Source organism: Canis aureus, chromosome 9 (genome assembly GCF_053574225.1).
Source record: "Canis aureus isolate CA01 chromosome 9, VMU_Caureus_v.1.0, whole genome shotgun sequence".
NCBI lineage: Eukaryota > Metazoa > Chordata > Mammalia > Carnivora > Canidae > Canis > Canis aureus.
Genome location: NC_135619.1, coordinates 68,768,847 through 68,792,155, shown reverse-complemented (window position 1 = coordinate 68,792,155; position 23,309 = coordinate 68,768,847). Strand labels below are relative to the sequence as shown.

At 52.1% G+C, this 23,309-nt stretch overlaps 1 long non-coding RNA gene across 1 annotated transcript; it reads right to left on the bottom strand.

Annotated features, from left to right (window-relative positions):
* Positions 1-1,815: 1,815 nt before the first annotated feature.
* Positions 1,816-22,431, bottom strand: LOC144321114 (uncharacterized). Its single transcript, XR_013386822.1, has 4 exons — positions 22,316-22,431; positions 21,835-22,173; positions 4,475-4,629; positions 1,816-2,888 (listed from the first exon to the last, which is right to left on the bottom strand). It is a non-coding gene; the product is annotated as an uncharacterized LOC144321114 (long non-coding RNA).
* Positions 22,432-23,309: the final 878 nt, after the last annotated feature.

Here is a 23,309-nt window from a genome sequence, read left to right as displayed (position 1 = left end):
GTCTGCAAGGCTCGGACCGCAGCTCATTCGCATGCGACGGAGGAAGGGGAAGTCGGCTTGCATTAGAGATGATTAAACTGGAGGCCCGTGATTTATTTGTGAAATTCCCCGGGGGGAGCAGGAAAAAGAGAGAGAGAGAGAGAGAGGACAGAGAAGGGGGTGGGGGGCAATAGGGGAACGGGACAAAGGAAATATGATCAGAAATAGAAAGTTGGAGGTGAAGACACAGGGATTGAGAAGGTGCGGGGAGGGGAGAGCGCGGGGCAGTCACGCAGGAAAAGAAAAAGTGAGGCCAGAGGGCAGAAACGGCAAGAAAACTGTAGGGGGAAAAAAGAGAAAAAAGGACAGGAGAGGCTGCGAGGCGGAAATTGGAAGAAAAGAGAATGGGGATGAGGATTCGCTGCTCTAAACTCAATGACACGGAGGGAAAAAGAGAATCCGGGCGGTGGAGACGGAGGGAGGGTCGGGGGCGCATCGAGGGAGGAGCACCTGCCCTCTCCCCACGTCGCCTCCTCCCGCCCAGGGATGCAGCAGGGGCGGGAGGTGGGGGGAGCTCGGGGAGGGCGCGGGGACCCCGAAGCGCAGGGTGCAGGCTGTCAGGAGAGGGTCGCGCAGAGCGGGGGCCCACGGGGAGATCCGGTCCCGAGGCACGCTGCGACCTCCAAGGGGTGCCGACGACCGCAGGCGGCGGGGCCGGCCCGAAAGCGGGCGGCGGGCCCGGCCTACTCGTGCATCCAAGGGGATGTCAGGTGCACGGCGAGCGAGAGCCCCGGGGCCGTGGAAGGGAATCACCAAAGTTGCACGTAGCACCGGCCCCGAGCCCCCGCCGGGTGGGGAGCTCGTGCTACCTGCAGGCGCCCGCGCATCCCCGCATCCCCGCATCCCTGCATCCCTGCATCCCCGCATCCCCGCATCCCCGCATCCCTGCATCCCTGCATCCCTACATCCCTGCATTCCGGCCTCCCCTCCCGGGACGCGCGACGGGGCGGGCGGGCCGCGGCGATCCCAGATGTCGACGCTAGAGAGCGCGCAAGGGTCGCCGCGCCGAGCCGCGTCCGCACGAGCAGCGGCGGGCGGGACCCGCGCGCACCGGGGTGCAGGCTGCAGGCTGCAGGGCTGCAGGGAGCCGGTGCGGCCGGCGGAGGGGTGCGCCCGGCCGCGCGGGGCGGGGGCGCTGGTCCCTTGCAAACCGATGTCGGGAAGTCATGCACTTTCTTTATCAGGGGGAGAAGTTGCCTCTGCATGGAGTCTTGGCAGGGCTGAGACAAGCACGTGTGGCACCAAAGGGGAGGCGGGGGCGTTGGTGGGCGGGGCTCCAAAGCGTACCCCGAAACCCCACCCCTCGGCTCCAGACTGTACCCCGAAACTGCTTGGGAGGAGAAACTCAGACCCCACCAGCACTCAACACTGCACGGAAGACACACGGACAAACACCCTTTCAGGATGGGGGGAGGGTGGGTGGGATGAACTTTAAAAGCCTTTTAAAGCAAAAAAAAAAAAAAAAAGGAAGCGAGGTTTGCACGAGGCTGAGGTACTTGAAATGATTTTTGTGTTGCAAATTGCTATGCTTTTACTGAGGCGCTGATGAAAATAAATGAAGCTCCTCTCTCTCTCTTTTTGCTAATAAATGAAATGAAAAAAGCACCATTATTATGCCACCTGCTTCTAATTCCTAATTGTGGTAACTTAATTCTCAGGCCGTTGTTAGCTGCTTAATATCACGGGCGCACCAGCGCATACACACGCAGCAAGCCCTCCCCACCCCCACCCCAAAGCGGTTTGGGTCTCTTTTGGGGGCGGATGAGTGAGAAGGTGTGCGGGCTTCGGGTGTTTATTGAGTTTGGTGACAGTTCCTATCATGAAACGTGCGTTTTGGGAAGGAGAAATCTTTATTCTCTCCAGCATCCCAAGGAGAGCAGAAGGCATAAAAGGACTTCTGAGATGCTCAAAATCTAAATAGTGCATGAAAAGCGATCGTTGAGGCCGTCCATATTTCCTCTATACCGAAATAGAATGGTGTATATTTGCTACAAAAAGAGAAAGCCTCCATTTTTATAAGCTGGTTCCTCAGTGCCTTCTATGAACCTCCAAATCACACAGTTCCCGGCACCCAGTATTATAGCTTCGGCCCCCAAATGAAAGCCTTTCTATTCCCTAGAGTAGGAGGCTGGGGCATCTGATTTAAAATTCCCTCCTGGCAAGTAGAAATTACCAGACCCAACCACAATTTTCCCAAAGTCAAAAGCTGTATATGGCATATTGTCTAATTTTTCCCTAAAAAACTAAGCTTTTTTTTTTTTTTTTTTTTGCTTGTTTGTATCTAATGGCCACTCTTTTTGTTGGGAAGTTCTGGAATATGGGACATATTGGGGAGATATCACAGGAGCCCCAAGAAGGTCAGAGTTAGGAGAGGAAAAAAATGTACCTGTAGTACAATCGGGAAAGGATGGGATCTTTCCTTTTGCCCCAACACATTTATCTTCCCGAGGAGTATGCAAACAGCTAAATAAATGCAAGAGAATAATAACAGTTTAATCAAGGACAATTTGCCGGTGTCGTTACATCAGTCAGGAAGGCCGAAGTGGCTTTTGTGAAACCAAGTGAAATCAACTTCATGCTTATTGCCATGGCCTCGTGGTCTTTGACTTCCTCGCCCGAGCCGAGGTTTTTCTCTTACTGTAAATGAAGAGCACGGTGGAACATGCAGGCTAAATTGTACGCAAGCCAGTTTGGGGCCTGGCGGGGAAAGCAGCCAGAGCCGGATCCCAGTTCAGAGTACCCTCCGAGTGTTGCAGCGACACATGGCGATGTCCTGGTGACTGTGAAATCCCGCTCTAGCAGATGAGAACCCCGTCCAGCTCGTAGCAGAATGGCAAGCACGGCCCCGTCTGAAAGATGAACAGAGTTCACCGGGGAGAGGATGCGCAATGGCCAGCCCCGAGTCGAGAAAAGCCAGGAGAAAGCACTCTGAATGAAACTTAGCAAGCTCTCAATGGAGCTGGAGCAGCAGGTGCTGCTAAATAACCAAAATAAGGTTGCAAGCAACAGATCCCATGTTTGCTGGGTTCTTCCCTACGCTGCCTGACAGGAGAAAGCCAGTGTATAAAAAATAATAAGCCCACATCTGCAGGCAGAGCTAGGCCGGTGGCAAGGAGATGCATCGAATGAACCCCCAATTCGGGAAAATATGCAAAAGGTTTGCTCTCTCAATCCTCAGGAAGAACAGCAAGTGGAAAATATGTGTCTGGGCCATAGTGAGGTAGGGCGGATGAAACATTGAATGTTAATGCGGATCATGATCAACCTAGAGTGTCTTATTTACATCTTAAGCTATTTGTTGCTGATTCTCTATGCAACTGTTTTGTACTGGAATTCTCAAAGCTGAACCAGAAGCATTTAAATGACCCCTTGCGTTTGTTTTGTGTCTTCTAGAAGGCTCACACACACACACACACACACACACACACACACACACACAGCCGGTCCCAAGTCTATGCACACAGGCAGAGTGTTACCCCCCCCCCTTGTCTGTACAAATCTCTGGCATCTCTATATTCCCAAACACAGGAGAATCTATGTATTTATTTCTCTCTTGAACTCAACTACGAAACACAAGTCAACACTCTTAAATGTCATCTTTTAATACCTCATATAAAAGGCAAACTTTTCCTAACATGCTTTCCACCGATCCTATTTAATGAACTCCCCCAAATGCTGTGTGTACCCAGTTTCATCCGCAGAGCTAAGGCATGACATAAAAAAAAAATATATTTTTTTGGTATTAAAAAAATGAAAGGAAAAAAGCAGGGGAAATATTTTGAAAGTCAATTAAAATTTTGTGTACGTTTTCATTTTTTAATGATAAATTAAGTTACTAATTTTGTCCGTGCTCTTTGTAGACACTGCAGGTTTAATTGCTAATTGTTAACTGCGAATGAATACATTTGCATATTAATTAGCTCCCAATTTACATTTTTAATTTGCTTCCTTCAAAAGGTGCAAGATAAAAGGTCGTGTTATTTTAAATAATTTATGCTTTATTGCATGAAATACGCTAATATGAAATGTGCCTACTAATTTTAACCCCTTTTCTAAGAAGGAAAATGAATACCATTAAAAGAAGGGAGGCAGAGAGCTGGGTGGTGTTTTGAAAAACATTAAGCCATGTTGTTCCTCGGCAGCAGAACCTGCTTTTTCCTGCAGCCTCGTTGGGCTGAAAAATGAATATATTTGTTCCTTTACCATCAGTTTTTAAAAGTGATAATATATTTAAAGAACAAAACAGCTGCAGTGGATGCAGGCGGTGGGGCGGGGTGGGAAGGGGGCTGCTCTGTGCTTTATCCAGGGAAGGACTCACAAAATGGGTCTTGTTTTCTAGTAAATACTGCCAGCGAGTGGAAGCCCTGGTAAAGTGGAGAAGCACCCAGCAGAAGCCGCTCTCTGGCCCCCTCCCCCTGAAAGTCCTGCCACTCACTTCTGTCTCGGCTTTGGAATCCAAGCTGCTCACGCTGGCTTCTTGAAAAACCTTGAGCTTGTTTTAACAGGAGAGAATTAGTTTTCTTCCAAGAGCTGACCAAAGAGGTTCTCAAATTGCAATTTTCACTCCTCACCTCTTGTCACTCAGCTGCCCTGAAAGAAAATAAAACCCGATGGTTAAAAGGTAGCGATATTAATACATCATGGCTTGGACCAGGAGAGTAATACTCCATTTGGAAGAGAGTGCACAGACTGCCATGATTTTTTACCATTATTGATAGAAATGTGTCCTTTATTTTATTCCTCTTCTCCCTTGTAGGATGTTATTTTGAGCCGTACCCGCAACTGTGGCGCTCGCTAAGATTCTGCAGGGCTTTCGCAACGATCTTTCTGGACTAGCATTCCTGAAACCTTTTTTAAAACAGGGTTTGGGAGCTAGAACATATAATGAGAGAAACATACACTTATGATTTGGAGAATTTGAAACCTGTCACCTTCGCTCTCCTGTTGCCACTGGGTCTTAGCCCATTCTGTTAGGTTTTTTTTTTTTGCTGGTGGAACCCAAACCACGGTCTTGCGGTGGGAACCTCAGAGGTGAGGACCCCCCCCCCCCCGCCCCGAGATGGCCCTCAGCAGGGTTAATTCTGGAGCTCTCTAGGTGGGCAGGATGCACCAAGAAAGGAGGAAGGAGGACAGTGTGTTCAGTGCAAGACTCAGAACGGATGTGGATGGCATTGGGGAGCCTCCCTGCACAGACCCCAACCCCTGACCCAAACCCTCCCTTGTCTTCCAGACCAAAGCACACCCTCTCGGCCCAGGGGGTGGGGGGACCGGCCTGGGATGGAAACTGTCTGGTATCAACCAGGCTCATTCCAAGGGTTAAGCAATGGAACCGAGTTGGTTGTTCACCAGAGGATGGATCTTTCCAGGCAATTATAGTTGCAGTGACGGGAGCACCCGCAGCTTCACTCTGGAAGACACACTGGCAGTTAGGTACCCCCCACCCTGGAGAAGCCAGGTGCATGGGCCCATCCCTCCAAGTTACTAGGATTTCCAGGCAATAGGACCTCTTTTTGCTCACATCCACATCAGCAGAAGGGACTCACGACAAGGTGCAGCCTTGACTGTCCATCTAGGAGCGGGTGACTGAAGGAGGGGCAGGCTGATAGCGTGTTGTTCGCATCTCGAGTAGACACCAGTGAGCTTTGAAAGGCGCCCAAACTGCCATACAATAATTAGCTTAGGGCCGTCTCTGCCCGCAAGTGGAAGGGGGAACACAGGGATGTGCGGGGCACTTGCCTTTTGTGCCACGCGGGTGGGTAAACCCTGATGTGCGGGTTTCGTCCGCAGTGAGTGTCGTGCCTTTGGATTCAGCTGTGCCCTGACGCTGCTGTGCATCCCAGGGCACAGACGCTGCGGGGGAGACGGCTTTCCCTGCGTCACCCCGGCCCACGAGCCTCGCTGCGTTTCTGCCTCCGAGGCGGACCCTTCCCATATTTCATAGGCTCCAGCCCTCCCGTAAATCAGGGGTTAATTGTGATTCTTTCCGAGCACAGGCAACCGGGAAGCTTCTGAAGCATCACTTGCAAGTAGGAGCTCAGAGGGAGGGGCAAACTTTATGAAATCCAACTTCACGGCTTTTTAGGCTTTTTAACCGAGCCGTTTGTTGTGCGTGTGTGTGTGTGTGCGTGCGTGCGTGTGCCTAAAAAACACAGTAGGTAAAAACGTTGCAAAGTCCTGGCGCCCTTTCATTAAGAGAGCCACTTAGGACGGGTGCAAATCACCCACGTGGAGCTTTGCACAGCCCGCGTCTCTCTGACACGCAGCCCGGTTTGTTTAGTGTAATAGTCAAAACATTTTTTCTTCTCTCGGGTCATGTTGATCTGTAGTATAATTTGAATTCTCAAGCTGTTATCCATACATCATTCCCAATAGCATCCAAAGGAAAGGAAACAATTTCATATTCTATAATTAAGCACTAGGAGCATGCAACAGGCGGGAGGGGCCCCGGGGAGGGCCGGGGGTGCAGCGGGGCCGGTCTGAGGTCTGAGCTGCAACCCCACGGCGCCCGGGCCTGAGCCTCACGGAGGAGACCCTCTTCACATCCGTCTGCTCCACGTTCAGGCGTGTAGCCCCCGCTCCCACCGCTTCCCTCCTTGAACGGAATCTTTCTGGAAAATTTCAGCCTGTGTGACGGATGTATTCCAGTGGGGTTGGTCTACTCCCTAATTTAAAAAGCAACCACTCCTGGGTGCACAGAGCGGTCCTATGTACTCCGTGCTGGAGAAGGCTAGGCGGGTTCCTTTCTTTTAATTCCTCCCCCCCTCCCGCCCCCCGAACAGGAGAGGGTTTGAAGAATTGCTTCTCCCATGGATACCGGAGAGGGGAATTTTAAGTAGGAAGAATGTAATCACCCAAATTGGAATTCAGCCAGGACACTGCCAGGGCAATTACTCCTCCTCTCGCGCTAAATACCAGGGGAGTGTGAGTGACCCAAGTGGCACAGACCTGCGGTTCTGCACCCCCGTTCAAGCCCCGGGGCCCGCCTCGCACAGACTGGCAACCGCCCCCGCCGCGTCCTTCAGCTCAGCCCTGTCTCTGACCCGTCCTGCACCAAGGTGCTGTGATTCAAAGGGCTTTAAGTGGAGATGGCAAACGAATTTTTTTAAATGACAACTCTCACTTACACCTGCAAGGAGCGGCTCCCGTCTCCAGGGCCCCCACCCGTCGATAGATGAGATTATTGTCCCGCGCCTGTCCAGCTCTCGGGGACTCTGGCAAGGCTGCTTCTCTTCTTGCCACTTCCGTAGCCCAAAACTGAGCACCCAAGAGGTTATGACCTGCTTGAGGTCACGAACTCAGCCTCCAGGCATGCCCTACCCCAGACTGCTCCCCCACCCCACCCCCCCCCCCGTCTCTTTTTTGATGGGAAAACAACCCGGAATCCATGCACCACTCAACTCTGCAGAGCTCTCTTTGAGGACAAAAGTTTGTATTTCAGGCAGGCTTTCCGTATCACAGGTAGGACTGTAGTGAACGTCCTTGGGATGGTCACCTTTGCACATGTCTCTGATTATGCCCTTAAGATAAGTTCCTAGTTGGGTCTCCAGGGTGGCCCAGTCAGTTGAACACCTGACTCGGTTTCGGTCCGGGTCATGATCTCAGGGTCGTGAGATCGATTCTTGCATTGGGCATGGGGTCTGCTTAAGACCCTCTCTCCCTCAGTCCCTCCCCTCCCCACTTGCTCTCTCTCTCTCTAAAAATAAATAATAAATCTTAAATAATAATAATTTCCTGGCTGTGGAATTATTGGTTCGAAGGAAATGCACATCTTTAAAAATGATATAAATGATCAAATCGCCCTCCACAGAGACTCGCCTGCTCCTGCTGGTTGGTTGGATCGTTGTAAACTTTATCACCTGCACATTCAGATTCCGTGTCAGTGAAAGACAAACCACATACGTCTTCCCTGCCGTCTGTCCCCAGGCTCCCACCCTGTAACTCCTCGCAGTGACCTGGCTTTTCCGGCTGTGTGGCATCTGTGGCTTTGCATCAACAGGCTGGTTCTTTGGGCTGGGGCGCCAGTACGCTGGGGTCTGGGGTGGTGCTTTATTTGAGTCCCTAACCCCAGGGCCTGGCCTGGCCTCCCGTGGGGGACTGGCTCCACCAAGACCTGTGCTGGTGTGAGTGAGGTCCTGGTTCCTTCCCAGAGCAGAGGACGGGAAAGGACACAGTGTTCGGAGCCAAGCCCACCGGGTTCCCACTGCCCCCCATCCCAAGCCACTGTGTGCACATGAGCAAATTCACTTAGTCTCCCAGGAACATGGGACCACAGTGTCTGCCTGCCTTGCAGAGGAGCTTCGAGCTTTAAGGGCAACTAGATGGTAACACCTGACTCTGGTTTTGAGTCTTCTGGTTCCCATTCATGGTCATCTAGTGTCAGTTCATCAACAAAGTTGTCACTAACCGGCAGCCAAGTGAGAAAAATGAGACTCCGACGGTGAGATTTTCTTAAAGCAAAATCTATTCAATTCAAAGGCCTTATCTTACTCAGACATGATATGATTGCTACTTTTTTGCTGCTAAAACCTCCTTTTGTTTATGAAGTGATGGTGACTGGATGTGGGAAGTTGTTTTATTGTGTCTGTATTTTTAATCAGACACACACATACACACGAAACACAATAGGGAATGACTCTCTCCGAGTCCCATTGACGCCAATGATTGTTTTTGGCTCAAAACATAAAGGGCTCAGAACAACCGGTGAGGCTGGAGCTCCAATTGGACTTCTGATCCAATATCCCAACCCCACGTCTGCCCTGGGAGTAGAGTAGGAGTGGGAAGGCAAAACGGCAAGTGTCCCCCAGCGAAATGCCCACCCTTGGTTTTGAGTATTGGAAAGAACAAAATGAGTCTCTCTTTTTTTCAGGACAAAAATGTGAGAAGTCTGCCTGGGGGCCCATATGGAACAGTGACTTGGGGGGGAGCTCGCCACCCCCAAGGGCACCCCTAGACTTGCTCTCTGTTTGGCTCCCCTTCTGGCTTCATCATCCCCATCCTTCTTCACTCCACATGGTTTCTCCAGCTTATTTGTCATCCATCTCATGAAGCGTTCTAGTCCCCTGTGGCTCATGACCGTTTCTAAAAATCAAACCTATCCATAAAGAATGGAGACATGCCAGGGTCCGGGAGATGCACATGGGGACTGAAGGCTCTGGAAGCCAACAAAGCCATCTTACATCACCTTATGGCCTGGGTGTTAGTACAAAATCTTGCTGTATCTTGGTGACTGCCATTCCGTCTTGTCCAAGGGATTGCAGATCCCAGCCCCCGCAACCCTTGGCCTCATGTCTCCCGCTGTGATGCATGAGACTTAGGCCAGATACATGCAGAAACCACCCTTGGAGGAGGCAAATTACTAAGATCTGTTCAGAGAAGCATGTGGGATGCAGTACCACCCCAAACAAGGTCTCATTCTTTGGCCAGGACTTGAGGAGCAGCCCCAAAGGCCATGGATTTGAAGACTTTCAGCACCTAAAGGCCCCAGGGTTCTCTGGCTGTGAAAAGGGGCTTTATGAGTGCAGAGGTTATGGAGCAGGTGCAGTTGATGGGAAGGAGGAGGACACTAGTGGGTCTTGTCATGGCTTTAGTGGTGGCTCCCTGAAAGACCCCTAGAGTCCGTGACTGTGACCATATGTCAAAAAAGGTCTTTCCAAAAAAGAAAAAAAAAAAAAAGAAAAAGAAAAAGGAAAAGGGTCTTTGGGGATGGAATGAAGTGAAGGGTCTCAGGATGAGATTGTCCTGGATTATGGGGGGTGTTGAGGGGCTAAACCTGACAAGTCCTTATAAGAGACACACAGACACAGAGGAGAAACAAGGCCATGTGAAGACCAAAGCAGAGATGGGCACAAGGCAAGGCCAGGAGCCTCCAGAAGCTGGAAGAGGCTAGGATGGAGTGACCCCTCGAGCCTTCTAAGAGAGCAAGCGCCTTGAGGTCCGTCGCAGGATTGTAAGAGAAGACGTTTCTGTCTGCCAACGATGGGAGCCCCAGGAAACCGATACAGGCCTCTCTGGGAAGAGGCAGACCTCTGTCAATTTAGGAGGTCAGAGCAGTCCCCGATGGTGCCGGGAGGGAGAGGCAGAGGTGGGCGCACACAGGGAGCGACGCGGTGCCCGCGGCCCCTGGGGAGGCTCCAGGGAAACGTGCCCCAAACCCAAGGGGTAACAGCCTGCTTCGGGAGCCTTGGCGGGGCTCTGAAACCACTGCAGAGAAGCAGAAAAGGAGGATGAAGTACATAGGAGGGACAGGGCACATGCACACGGATGCCTGAGCAGAAACCACAGCGTGGCTCGTGACAGCGGAGACCTGGAAAACGTGCCAAGTGTCCTGTATTATGGAAACGTCTATTCTGCTTCGGAAAAGCCTAGAAGAAAAAGCTCCTACGTGTGATTATCAGAGGTTGGGGGAATTATGGGTGATTTGGGCTTTTATTAATTTTTTCCCTCTCTTTCCACCTTTTCTAGTTTCTTCCACCATGGAATCCATGATCGCATAATATTTTTAAGGCTTTGTGTTTTTTTTTTTTTTTATAAGATCCTTAATGGGAATTGAAAGATAGTCTTTTAAAGTGAAGCCCTTCATACAAAATTGTCAGCAAAGTTATCTGTCTGCCTAAAAGAGCTTCCAATCCCCCTGGTGGGAATGGGAATTAGTTCAGTCCTTTTAGAGAACAATCGGGCAGCGTCTATTAAAATTTAAACTGCACATACCCTTTGATCCAGCAGTTTCACTCCCAGGCATCTATCTTAGAGAAATTCTCAAATACCCATGCAAATAGCTTGTAGAAGGTGTTCGCTGAAGCGTCACTTGTAACCGCCAAAAAAAAAAAGTGGAAGGGAGCTGATTGCTCCAAACAGGGGAAGGGTTGAATGAATGGTGTGTATCGCCGGTGTGGAATACTATTTAACCGCTAAAAAGTGTGAGGCAGGTTTGTACACACTGATATCAAAAGATTTCTGAGCTATAGTTAAGGGAGAAAAAAAACAATTTGTGCAATATGAAGTTGCTTATAGAAAAACTACCAACCAACTTGTGTGTGTGTGTGTATAAAAAATATATATGTATGTATACATATGCATATAAAACATATATATATAAATATATATATATTTGCCCAGCAAAAGAGATGACAGGCTGTGTCAAACCCCCCTCTGCCTCTTCCTTATAAGGACATTGGTGATTACATTTAATGCCCACTGGATCATCCAGGGCCTTAATCCCATGGGCATCCTGAGTCAGATGTCACACTGTGCATAGCCAGGCAGAAGGAGGTGGCTTTGGGAGGGGAGTGACAGGGGCAGGGGCCTTGCCTTCTGCTTTCTCTAAGTGTGCACTGTTCGAATATTATACGTTAAGAATACAGCCACGATTAGTGCATTAAGATAAATCAGCTGGAGGCATAAAGATGCTGGAAAGCTTTCGTGCACTGAAGCGGAGCACAGGACTGTGGGCAGGCACCCTGCCCTTCCCTCCCGTGTCATCACGTGAGCACACATCACCTCCTCTCTCTGCTCCGTGGTCTCATCTGTCCCACCACCTGTGTCCCATCGCAGTGTCCTATGCCCCTTGGAGCTCAAAGGGTCTCCTCTCCAATTCTCTGTTTGCAGTGACAAAAGAAAAAATTCATTTCCCTTCCTTTGGGTGGGTGGGTGGGGACCCACCATGTTGCTCTGCACCACGTTGCTCTGCAGGGGAGAAAACAAAATGAGGAAAAAAAAAAAAAACCCTCTCATCACATGACTCCTAGAGCCCACCCAATACCCAGAGCCCCCAAAGTGCCTCTTCTGCAGAAAGAAGGCTACTTGCCCCCGACCCAGTAGACTTTTAAAATAGTTGATGTGCGAAAAGATTTTCTGAGACTTTGAGAGGGATTTTTAGTACCCTGCTCTATAATAACCAGGAGGTGTTTAATAAACATGATATGCAGCAGTTGCTAAGAGAATCTGATTTATGTACAAAAGCAATGCAGAGCAACTGCTCATCGGGGTTGTGTCCTTTTCTTTGACTGTGAATCCTGATATTCTTAGGGAAGCAGTTGGGCTGAACTTTATTTATAATCAGCTTACAGCATGGATAGCTGTACTGTAAGTGCTTCTCAAATTACATAGCAAATCTTGTTGTCTCCTTAGGCAAATAAGAGGCCCACATCATAGGCTTTAATTGTAATACAGGTCACTGTCAAGGGTAAAATATTTTCCAAACCCTTCTGATTAGTGAAATCGTATCTGACTGAGGCAGGGGCTGGGGCCACAGCCGTAGCACCTGAGGACAGCTCAGAAAGCATCCAATAAATAAATTGACATTAGGGAAATCTCATTACGAAAAAAAAAAATTTGATTTTTCTACATTTGCGTTGGAAGAGTTCACCAAGATGCACGGATCGCTCGTTCCAAGGAGCTTCCCTCCAAAATGAGTCCTAAATACGTTCCAGAAAATACGAGACAAGAGAGGAAGGCTTACTTCAGTAGCTGAGAGAGAGAGGTCAGAGCAGATGGGAAAGATTAATTTCCCAGAAACTCAAGCAGGACACGCACAAGACTTCGAGGCTCTCTCCCTTCGCTACGGCTGCCCGGCAGAGGGAAGCCACAGCACAAACCCTTAGCTGTGGGTCTACAACCCCTCTCCATGGGAACCTCCACAGAAGGATCCCAGAGAGGCCGAAACACCTTTCTAGAACGTTCTCACAGTCCATGATTAACACGTGATGGATCGGAATCAAAAAGCAATCCTGCTTTCTTAGCGCCCTCTTAAAGTCTCCGTGACCTGGCTTTCTCATTCTGTGAACTCAGACGGAAGGGAGCTCGGATCAACCGTTCTTAGCTGAGGCTCATGTGGGAACAAGGGACAAGCTGGATCACTCTGGGCATCAGGCACATCCTCAAATTCTCAACAAAATTTAAAACACGCATATATCCCTTTCTCTTTTGTTCATACTCAAAAGTCCAATTCTCAGCTCCTCCACAGAACCTTCTCTGCTTCTTTGTCCCTTTCTAGAAAGGACAAGCAGATCCCTTTCCCTGTACTCAATTCGATCCAGCCTCAATGCAACCCCTGTGGGTATGCCCTCAGTTAGTACTCAGGTGTCGGTGCATATGAGACAGACGGAGGGGTTCTCCGGGCGCCCTAAACCCACTCATTCCTTCAAGTCACTCAACAAATAGGGATCAAGCACCTGATACGTACCAGGCGTGGTTCTAGGCGCTGGAGGTACAAAAGTGGCCAAGACAGAAGGGGTGTGTGCAATTTATAGTTTGACGAGGCGAAGGAAACCAAACCCAAATAGAAAGCCAAGGACCAATGGGGATGATCTCTGTTGAAGGAAGCAGCATTAACAGAGACCGCCCAAGGTCCGCGAAGGTCTCTCGGCGACCCGGAGGTCAGGGCCCGCGTGCCGAGGTGGGGTTGGAGTGCTCTGTGGAGACTCAGCAAGGCTGGGAAATACAAGACCAGTGCTCTCCCCCCTGAGCTACGGAGCCAAGGCTGCAAAACCTGTGCCCCATGCTGTGGGGACTTGGCGGTCTGCAGAGAGTGCTGGGTGCTGTGCAGTCACCCTGCATCCTTTCTAAACCCTGGGACTCAGGTGAGCAGAGCAGATGTACTGTCCCCTTTCCCAGAAGAAGCGGAGGCTGATGGGTAGGAGGCCTGCTGGGAATCCCTCAAGCAGTGAGCAGCGGCTCCTCCTCACTGTTCTGCACCCCCCCACCCAGACGCTGGAGCCTTGAGATGTGTTTCCATCCCCGGGATGACCGTGACAGGGGTTATACCAGGGCAGGATAGCCTACAGGTGTGCCCTTGCGCAGTGACCAGCCTGCACCACTGCACAGGGCAGCCCTCGGCAGGAGGGTCTCTTTGGGCATCTGAACCGCACTGTCCTTATCTTCTGTTGCTTTCACTCTGGGACTCCATCTGCCTTTCCCCACCTCCTTCCCACCCTGTCTTCCACTTTACTCCATATACGTCAGGCTCCTCCATGCAAGTGGGCCTCGGAAAATGCTGTTTCTCTTGCTTCTCCTGACTTCTACTCAGGTTCTTAGTTTTCTTGATCCTAATCCACGACACCTGTCACTGAGAAGCATCCCTGACTCTCCCCTCCAAGTCACTAAAACCCTTCTCGAGTCTTCCTGTAGCCTCTCTGACTTTCCCTGCCTTCCCGTCTCAGTCAGCCGCCAGAGTAATCTTTAAGGGGTGCAAATCCCACCATATCACTCCCCAGCCTAAAACCTATTCCAAAGCTTTCCATGGCTACCAGGACACAGATCAAATCCTCCCAGTGGCTTCCAAGAACTTGCTTCGTGTGGCCTCAGCTTGCCCCACATCCTCACTTGATGTCATGCTCTCCCCTCATCTTTGTCTAGTTTCTTGAATTCACAACTTCATCCTGCCCCAGGGCCTTTGCACATACGGCTTCCTCTGCCGGGAATGCAGAAGGAAACTTCCTGACGTAATTGAAATATGGTTTTCCTGTTTTGCTCTCTCAAAATAAAAGCTGACACTTGGCAAGTGATGTATGCTTCAGACAGTGCTCTAAAATTTTTGTGCATTCACCTATTTAGTCCCCACACAGACACCATGAGGGAGGTGGTACTTATTAGTCCTCTTGCTTTGAAGACCCAGGCTGCAAGGCCCTGAGAGGTTAAACACTTTGCCCAGAGATACACAACTAATTAGAGCTAGAACTGAAATTCAGGTCAGTGTGATCTCAGAACCCCCAGTCTGTCTACTTTCTTGACCCCGTGGGGAAGCTTTCTATTTACAATAGTGTGCGTGCCGCCTTGCCTTATTTTTGTAGATCTAACACAGAAAGAAAGCACGCAGAGCATACCAAGTACCCAACAAATATTGAATATGCAGATCCACGAGGCAGGAGTAGCTGGGGAAGAGACAGAGCCGTGCCTGGTGCGTTCCCTCCCAGCACCCACAGAGCTGGGCGGTGATCACCGTAGTGGTTTCCTTGGCTGCCGTAACAAATCACGGCAAAATCCGCGAGTTTGAACACCACCACTTACTCTCTTCCACTCTGGAGGTCGGAAGCCCAAACCTGGTATCAGTGGCAGGAACCAGGGGGTCAGCGGGCCTGTGCTCCGCGCCCCCTCCCCGCCCCCCACAGAGGCTCTAGGACAAAATCCATTTCCTGGGCTTCTAGAGCTTTCTAGAGCTGCATTCCTTGCATTCCTTGGCTCACAGCCGCATCCTTCACCGCCAAGGCCAGCAACTGTAGCATCGGGCTTTAGAGGCTGTTCTGTCTTCTGTGCAAACTCTCCTCTGCCTCCCGTGGTAGGAACACTCAGGAGCACATTTAGGATCCACCGGACAGTCCGGGATGGTTTCTCCAGCTCGAGATCTTTAATCTAATCACATAGAGGATGCCCCCATTGCTGTGTACGGTGACATACTCACAGATTCTGGGGGTTGGGGCCTGGCTCTCTTTGGGGACCATTAGTTAGCCGGTCACAATACTAATAGTTATGAACCAAAAGCTAATTGTCATCTTATCCCCTGCCACTCTCCGAGCTTCACACGGGGCTCCCATCAGACCTCACCACAGGGGCTACCACACAGATACTCAGCACCGCTCATTTCTCCAGTGAGAAGACCAGGGCTTAGTAAGAGGCTGAATCAGGATTCGAACCCAGGCCACTGGGGTCCAAAGCCTTGCAACTAACCCCATGCCGCCTCTAAGCTCAGCAGGCATCTCGGGAGGGCAGAGAACAGACCCAAGCACCAAGGTAAGGGGGCCCCATAGCCTCACAGAAAACCTCACAACAAGCTCCAGACTGACGCACCCCGGCCGCCTCGGCATGGGTGGTGAGCCCTCTGCCCTGGAGCCTGGGCACCTGCAGGCCAGGCAGGTGGGAGACCCGGCCAACCCCGCCGCGTGTCAGCCTCACTCAGTGCCCGCAGCTTTATGGCCTCGCGCCCGGCAGGCCTCCGTCATCGCCAGCCACTCCGACTCGGGAGCACTGCACCTCGTTAATGTATTATTTATTTTATTACCTTATTGTGGAAGTCGGTGTTTATAATTCGCTACTTTGTATAATGGCCTTCTAATGCACACAGTGCTAAATAATTTAACGATGTCTTGCCACAGCCCCCCAAGAGCCCAATTCCTTCATCCTGCTAACTAGGTCAACGGTTTAAGTCCAGCCCCATCATGTTCCTTTTCTGTGGAGCATCCGGGTGGAGTGGGTGTCACCGAGAGATGCAGGCCAGGACCAGGGGTGACTAGCATCCTGGCATCTGGAACATAGGGGTGCCGCCCGTCACCTCTGCCTCGAGGGCAGGGAACATGTCTGGTGGGCTGAATAAAGGTCCCCAAAGACACATCCTGAGCCCTGGGACCTGTGGATATGTCCCTTACACGGCAAAAGGGATTTTGCAGATGTGATTGAGTTGAGGACATTGAGATGGGGAGGGTGTCTTGGATTATCTGAGCAGGCCCAGTGTCATCACAAGGGTCCTTGTAGCAAGAGGCAGGGGCCTTGCCGAGAGTCCAAGGGGAGAGGCAATGTGAGAGATCTGGAACTATTACACATCTGGCTTGAAGATGACAGAAGGGGCCCCAAGCCAAGGAGTTCAGGTGGCCTCTAGAAGCTGGGAAAGGCAGGAAACAGTTCTTCCTAGAGCCTCCAAAAAGAAACTGCCCTGCTGACACCTTCACTTTCACCCCATATCCAGTTCCTGACTTCCAAAACTATAAAAGAATAAATGTGTGTTGTTTAAAGCCAGCAAATTTGTGACTTGTTCTAGCAACCGTAGGAAACTAATACACCACATCCCACCTAACACAGAGCTTGGCACACGGCGGGAAAGTCTGCTGAAGCAACGAGATGAGCTCCGCCGGCATAGATGATGCGGGCGGAGGGTTGATGGAAGGCTACCCAATGACCCGTGAGTATGGACGCAGCATCCAGACACATTGACACCAGCCTGGCGAAATCCGGGCCAGATTCCTAAGCCTTGGCCAAATGGGGTTGGCAGGCAAATGGAGCCCACAGAAACCCCAGACCTCCACTACAGCTAATGGGCTCCATGTCCGCTCCTGCCAAGCTTTTGGCTGGTGAAATGTACGATCACTTGCTCGTAGTCAGATGTGCTTTGTAGACACCAGGGTCCCCACCCCAGCCAGAACTCTGGAGGCAGGCAGCACAGGTTTTGCAACCCCCATAATAGAGGTGAGAAGATGTACCCCGGGGGCTTCCGCGAGCCAGGGGTGGGCCTGGCACACCTGGAGTCCCACGACCCCTCGTGACACCGAGCTGCTGGGGTGTGCTGAGCTCCAGATGCATCTTTTCTCCTCTTATGGGGGCACTGATCCACCCTGTCAGGCAGCACAGGGAAAGGATCCAAGTAGGTCCCTAATTTGATAACCAGCTCCTGTATCACTGATGGCTCTTCCATATGAGCTATAGGTTAGGGAGGCAAATTCCTTTTCCTTCTCCATCTATCATTTGGTCTCTGGTCAGCCCGTCAGTCACCAGCCATGATCGAACACCTCCCTTGAGCATCCATGCACTCCACCCACAGGAAAAACAAACATATGAAGCATCAAGTTCCCGGCCCTGGGGACCCGGTGTCTGCAGGGTAGGCTGGCCAAGGGCCAGGAAAGTCGGAATCCCGGAGCAGAGGCCATGAGAACTTCAGCTAACTTTCTCCTGTTAGTCTCTAGGTGCACCGCTTGCTGGGGTGGGGGGCGAGGCGGGGGGGGGAGGGGAGCCGACAGGAGGGGGAAACATTAAAGTTGATGTGACCCACAAAGAATGAGCCAGGGCCCTCCCCGCCCCCTGTGATGACACAGTAGGTCGAGGACAAGCCTCCTATTTACTTATGGAATTTCCCCGGGAGACCCACGCTCTCAAACAGAAAACCCACACATGCATCTCTGAGTGCATGATGAGGAGCCTGTGTTCCAGAGACAAGGCAGGCCCACCCCACCCCCAGCAGAGTGCTGCTGGTGTGGCCTGTGGTCGTGGGTTTGCTAAGGTTCGATGGTGGGTTTACGCCCACCCCTTCCTTCATCTGTTCACGCCACACCTGTGCATTGAGAGCCTAGCGGGGCTGGGCGCAGCTGACACCCGCACCCCCGACCACCAAGGAGCTCCCACTCTGCGTGGGGAAACGGCCATCAGCAGACCGCCGCTGGGTGGGCGCTCAATGCCACGGTCCAGGGAAGCTCCAGGGAGGGACAGGGGCGTCAGGAGGACCCAGCCAGCCTGAGAGGCATCTGGGGAATGTGACACCTGCTCCCAGTCCTGCACAACTAGGAGCTCATCAGGCCACGCAGGTAGAAAGGTGGCTGCCATTCATCAGGAACCCAGAATTAAGAGGACATCGAGTGTACTCCTAGAAACACAGGATTCCAGTCTTTCCTGGAAGGCTTCCTCCTGGCTGAATAAATGGGCAACTCTCAACTTTAGACACCCGGGGAGGCCATTAAGATGCTACGTGGTTTGAGGAAGCGGAGAGCCCTGGCTCTCTGAACCACAGCTAGTGTTCATTGGGCCCATGCTTGTGACAAGCCTTGACTGGACTTTGGGGACACGGCAACGGCCCAGGAACCATTGACCCACAAAGGGAGGGGTGAGTGGTGGCAGAGCCGACCCCCAGGTATCACTAAGTATTCACCAGGGACACATGCTGTTTGTCGGCCCAGTGTCCCTCCTCCTGGGAACTGATCTGTGCCTGAGCCTTTTACAAGATGTCACAAGAAGAAAAGCTCATGGGCGAGCAGCAGGGTGATGGTGGCAGGAATTAGCCTAACAGACCCCAACGGATGGTGACTCTCAAATGAGTGAGTTGGGGCTTCTTGGTCATATGCTGTGTTTCCTCAAGAGATTTGCCCACCGCACCCCCACCCTGTCAAAGACACACAGATTTCTCCTTTTAATAATAAGGGAATATAATAATTACCACCAGCACTATTGCTGAAACTAGGAAACCTTGTGCCAGGTGCTATGCTACAGCACTTTATTGCATTGAATTCTTTTTTATTTTTTAAGATAGATTATTTATTTATTTATTTATTTATTTATTTATTTATTTATTTATTTATTTATGAGAGACACAGAGAGAGGCAGAGACACAGGAGGAGGGAGAAGCAGGCTCCCTGTGGGGAGCCCGATGCGGGACTCGATCCCAGGACCTGGGGTCACACCCTAGGCCAAAGGCAGATGCTCAACCACTGAACCACCCAGGCGTCCCTTTCACACTGAATTCTTAACTCGGCCCTGGGGGTCAACTAGCATTTTCTTTATTTTACAGAAAAAGTGGTTGAGTTTCAGAGTAACTGTCTTCCCCAAAGCCAACAGCTAGTTGACGGCCTCAGGACTCAAAACCGGGTCTGCCGGGAGTGTTGCGTGAGGATGAGTCAAGACATGACCCAAAGACCTCAGGCAGCCCACTCACCTGGACTGCCTGTTAAAAATGCAGATTCCTGGCTCAGCCTCTGACATAAGGAATCAGAATCTGGGGTTGCAGAAAGGAAGAGAATCTAGATTTGCATAAAACACTCCCTGCCCTGGGATGCCTGGGTGGCTCCTGGCTGGATGCCTGAGCGTCTGCCTTCGGCTCAGGGGGTGACCCCGGGGTCCTGGGATGGAGTCCCTCATCGGGCTCCCTGCATGGAGCCTGCTTCTCCCTCTGCCTGTGTCTCTGCCTCTCTCTCTCTCTCTCTCTCTCTCATGAATAAATAAATAAAATCTTTAAAACAAACAACACTCCCACCCCTCCCACACCAGCATCCTGCGGCACCCCTTTCTATCTATACCGGGCAAGTCACCTCCTTCACTATAAATTCATGCTGCCCCTCATACAAGAAGACACGGCCTCCACCCCCACTCCCACCCGAAGGGCCATTTATGGCGTGTTTGGTGGTTCTTTCTTCCAGAAGGGGGGCAGGCTGTGCATAGAGCAGTCCCTATTTGTAACCAGCAGGATGCTCTAGGCTCTGCTGCTGTCCTAAGCAACCTTGAGATCTCGCTTGCTCGATACATGATGCTAAGCGTCCCCTGGCAGGGCACCCTGCCTCACACAGCACTGGGGGACGCAGGGTGATGTGGCTCTGCCGTCTTTCGTGTGGCCTCTCAGTCACGGCCGCAAGAATACAAAGTACGGGAGGGTCTCCCGGCTAGCAGTTAAATGCTGCAGGTAGGAAGAGATGTGGGTCACTCCCTCTCACAGCCTATTGGCCAGAACGGGTCCCCCCGCCTCTCCAGTGGCAGGGGGCAGGAAGTGGGGTCCTCCCATGTGCCCAGAAGGAAAAGAGGACCGGAGGTGGCCAGGGGGAGAGCAGGTCCTCTGGGGCAGCTGCTCAAATTGTCCGTCTCCTGAATGGCCCTGCGTTCAGAGACGCGTGATCACAGACCACCCTCTGTCCTCGGAAAGGTGACCCTCAGGGAAGGCGCACCAAGGGCTCTGATTGCTCCCGCGGCCCAGAGAGGGCAACTCTCAAGGGAGGAAGAAACAGAACGAGAGGCAGGGCAATGTCTGGGGAGGAGGCCCGAGGCCGGGCGTCGGGAGACCGGGGCTTTCATCCTGCTCTTGCCTTTGACTCTGTGCAACCTCGGGCAAGTGGCCTGAGCCTCCTGGGCCCCCTCCTCCACGCATGGCAGGCTGGAGGCGTGGGAGGCCTGGCAGCTCTGACATCCTACGGTTCTAGAATGGGCCATGCCCTCTGACCTCAGGTCCACCCCCACTCTGGGACGCGGAGGAGGTTTTCCAGCCAAGAAACCCCGATTGGCAGAGCAGCTCAGCCAGCACAGGTGGAGGCTACCGGGTGCCTCTCCGAGCCCCATCCGAGCCCCCAGACAGGGTGGCCCAGCGACAGGAAAGCCACTTGTCCCCAAAGGTCCCCGAAGGTGCCATGTCCACTTTCCTTGGGTGACCTTGGCAATACCTCAAGAAGGCTCGAATGTGGGGACTCCCCGAGGACCACCTCCAGGGGATTCCAGGTGGGCAGGGGCCTGATAGAGCCCCAGGGGTCTGAGGATGGCCCGTACCCCTCTCTGCTCCTCCCTGGCTCCTGACCAGACCTGACCAGCCCGGGGCCAGCTCCTGCGGGGACCTCCGCCTCCCCCTCCTGCACAGTCCGCTCGCCACCTCGGGGTGTACACCCTTGGCCACAGGCCAGTGAGAAGCTTCTAGAAGGCCAGCGAGAAGCAAGTTCATCCGGCAGGAGTTACACCCCTCACACGTCTCCTTCCTTCCCTTCAGTCCCTCAACGGGGACGATGCACGTGTGCAAAAACTGTGACTTCATTTGTCTTCGGTGACTGCTTTCATCTTGCTCCCTACCCCGAGCCCTGTGACAGCAGAAACCCTGATTTTGCCAGCGAGGCTATGCCGTCACTTCCAGGGGAAAGCTTAGTGTCTTTTGGGACTTCTTACCCACTTTTTCTTTCTTTCTTTCTTTCTTTCTTTCTTTCTTTCTTTCTTTCTTTCTTTCTTTCTTTCTTTCTTTCTCTTTCTTTCTTTCTTTCTTTCTTTCTTTCTTTCTCTTTCTTTTCTTAAGATTATTTATTTATTCATGAGAGACACAGAGACAGAGAGAGGCAGAGACACAGGCAGAGGAAGAAGCAGGCTCCATGTAGGGAGCCCGACGTGGGACTCGATCCCAGGACCCCAGGATCACACTCTGGGTCGAAGGCGGTGCTAAACCACTGAGCCACCCAAGCCACCCACTTTCAAGGACCCTCCCTTCTCCCTTCCCACGATGAAGTCTGGGCCCAAGGGGTCCCCGCAGTGCTGGGGGCAGAGCAAGGCCTCGTGAGGCCCTAAGTGACCCCCAGGTGGGGCGATACTCACCCCTGGGCCCTCTGTGCCCCCTGAGGAGTAGCACTGCCGTTGGGACTCTGGGCATCCTGCTTTGGCATCTGCTGGTCCTTGAGTGATGTGCCGCGCTCACTGGTCCTGGTCCCCAGGGCCCACTCCGGTGGCCCCCTAGCCCCACCAGGTCACCTCAGGACTCCAGCCCTGCTGGGCCTCCCAGAGTCTGCAGACTCTCCGTTGCTCTCTGGACACCTTGCCAGAGAGGGTGGGCCTGGTGGGCCGCCCTGGGCCCGCTAACCGGACCTCTTCCCTTGGCCACCTCTCTCCACCACTCTGCACCCACCTCCTGCTCCCGTGGGGGTCTCCATGTCGAGCCTAGGAAACATGGAAGGAGCGCCCTGCTCAGGGACCAGACCCTGGGACATGGCCCTCTCCCCTCTGTGCCCCCCCCCAGGATGCTCATCCCGACCCCGAGCGTCCTCCCTTCCCATGCGCCAGAATCTGCCCTCCTTCCCACCTTACGGATCACCCTCCCATGGGTCCTCCCAGCTTCAGCTCCTGAGATCTAAAACCCGGCTCTGGAGGCGTTCTGAGAAAATAGCTTTTCTCTTCAGAGAGCCTGGCTTGCAAGAACATTACCTCACAATGAGTTTTTATTTTTAAAGGCCAGTCGAAACTCAAAGTAGAGCAACACTTCTTTGTTCCAGGCAGTATCAGCCCTCGCTTCCCCGGAGCGAAAGCCTCATGGCCTCAGCTTCAAGTTCAAGGGTCCTGCGAGGGAGCGAGGAGGTGGGAGGAGAATCTGAGTTTCCAAGAAGACAAAACACGAGTGATATTTCAAAATAGTATTGCTCCTTCCTTCCTTCCTTCCTTCCTTCCCTCCCTCTTTCCTTTCTTCTTTTCTTTAGTTGGACACTGGTTTACTTCCACCTACATCCTGGTCACGCAGCATTCTGGGCGTGTGGTGATGAGTAAGACAGGTCCTTGTCTTCAGGAGCTAGCAGTTCATGGGGCGCCTGGGGGGGCTCAGGTCACGATCTCAGGGTCCTGGGATCCAGCCCCGCATCAGGCTCCCTGCTCAGCGAGGAGCCTGCTTCTCCCTCTCCCCCTACCCCTCCCCACCGCTCATACGCTCTCTCTCAAAAATAAATACATAAAATCTTCAAAGAAAGAAAAAAAAGAGCTAGCCATTCAGAGGGAGTAGGGTGACTAGCCATCCTGGTTGCCTGGGGCTGAGGGGTTTCCAGGGATCTGAGGCTTTTTGTGCTCAAACCAGGACAGTCCCAGTGTTGGTTACCCTGAGAGAGACTGATGATGCCATATAGGAAGCCATGAGCTTCATGCCACTACAGAAGGAGTCACTCAACGAGCTGGGGGAAATCAGGTTATGCTTCATGGAAGAGGCAGCAGGCACCAGTAACAGTATCAGCCAATGTCTGTGTGTGCCCTGTAAGCGTGACCCCATCCAATACTCACAACTCACCCCTGCAGCCAGCACCATATTGTTGTTG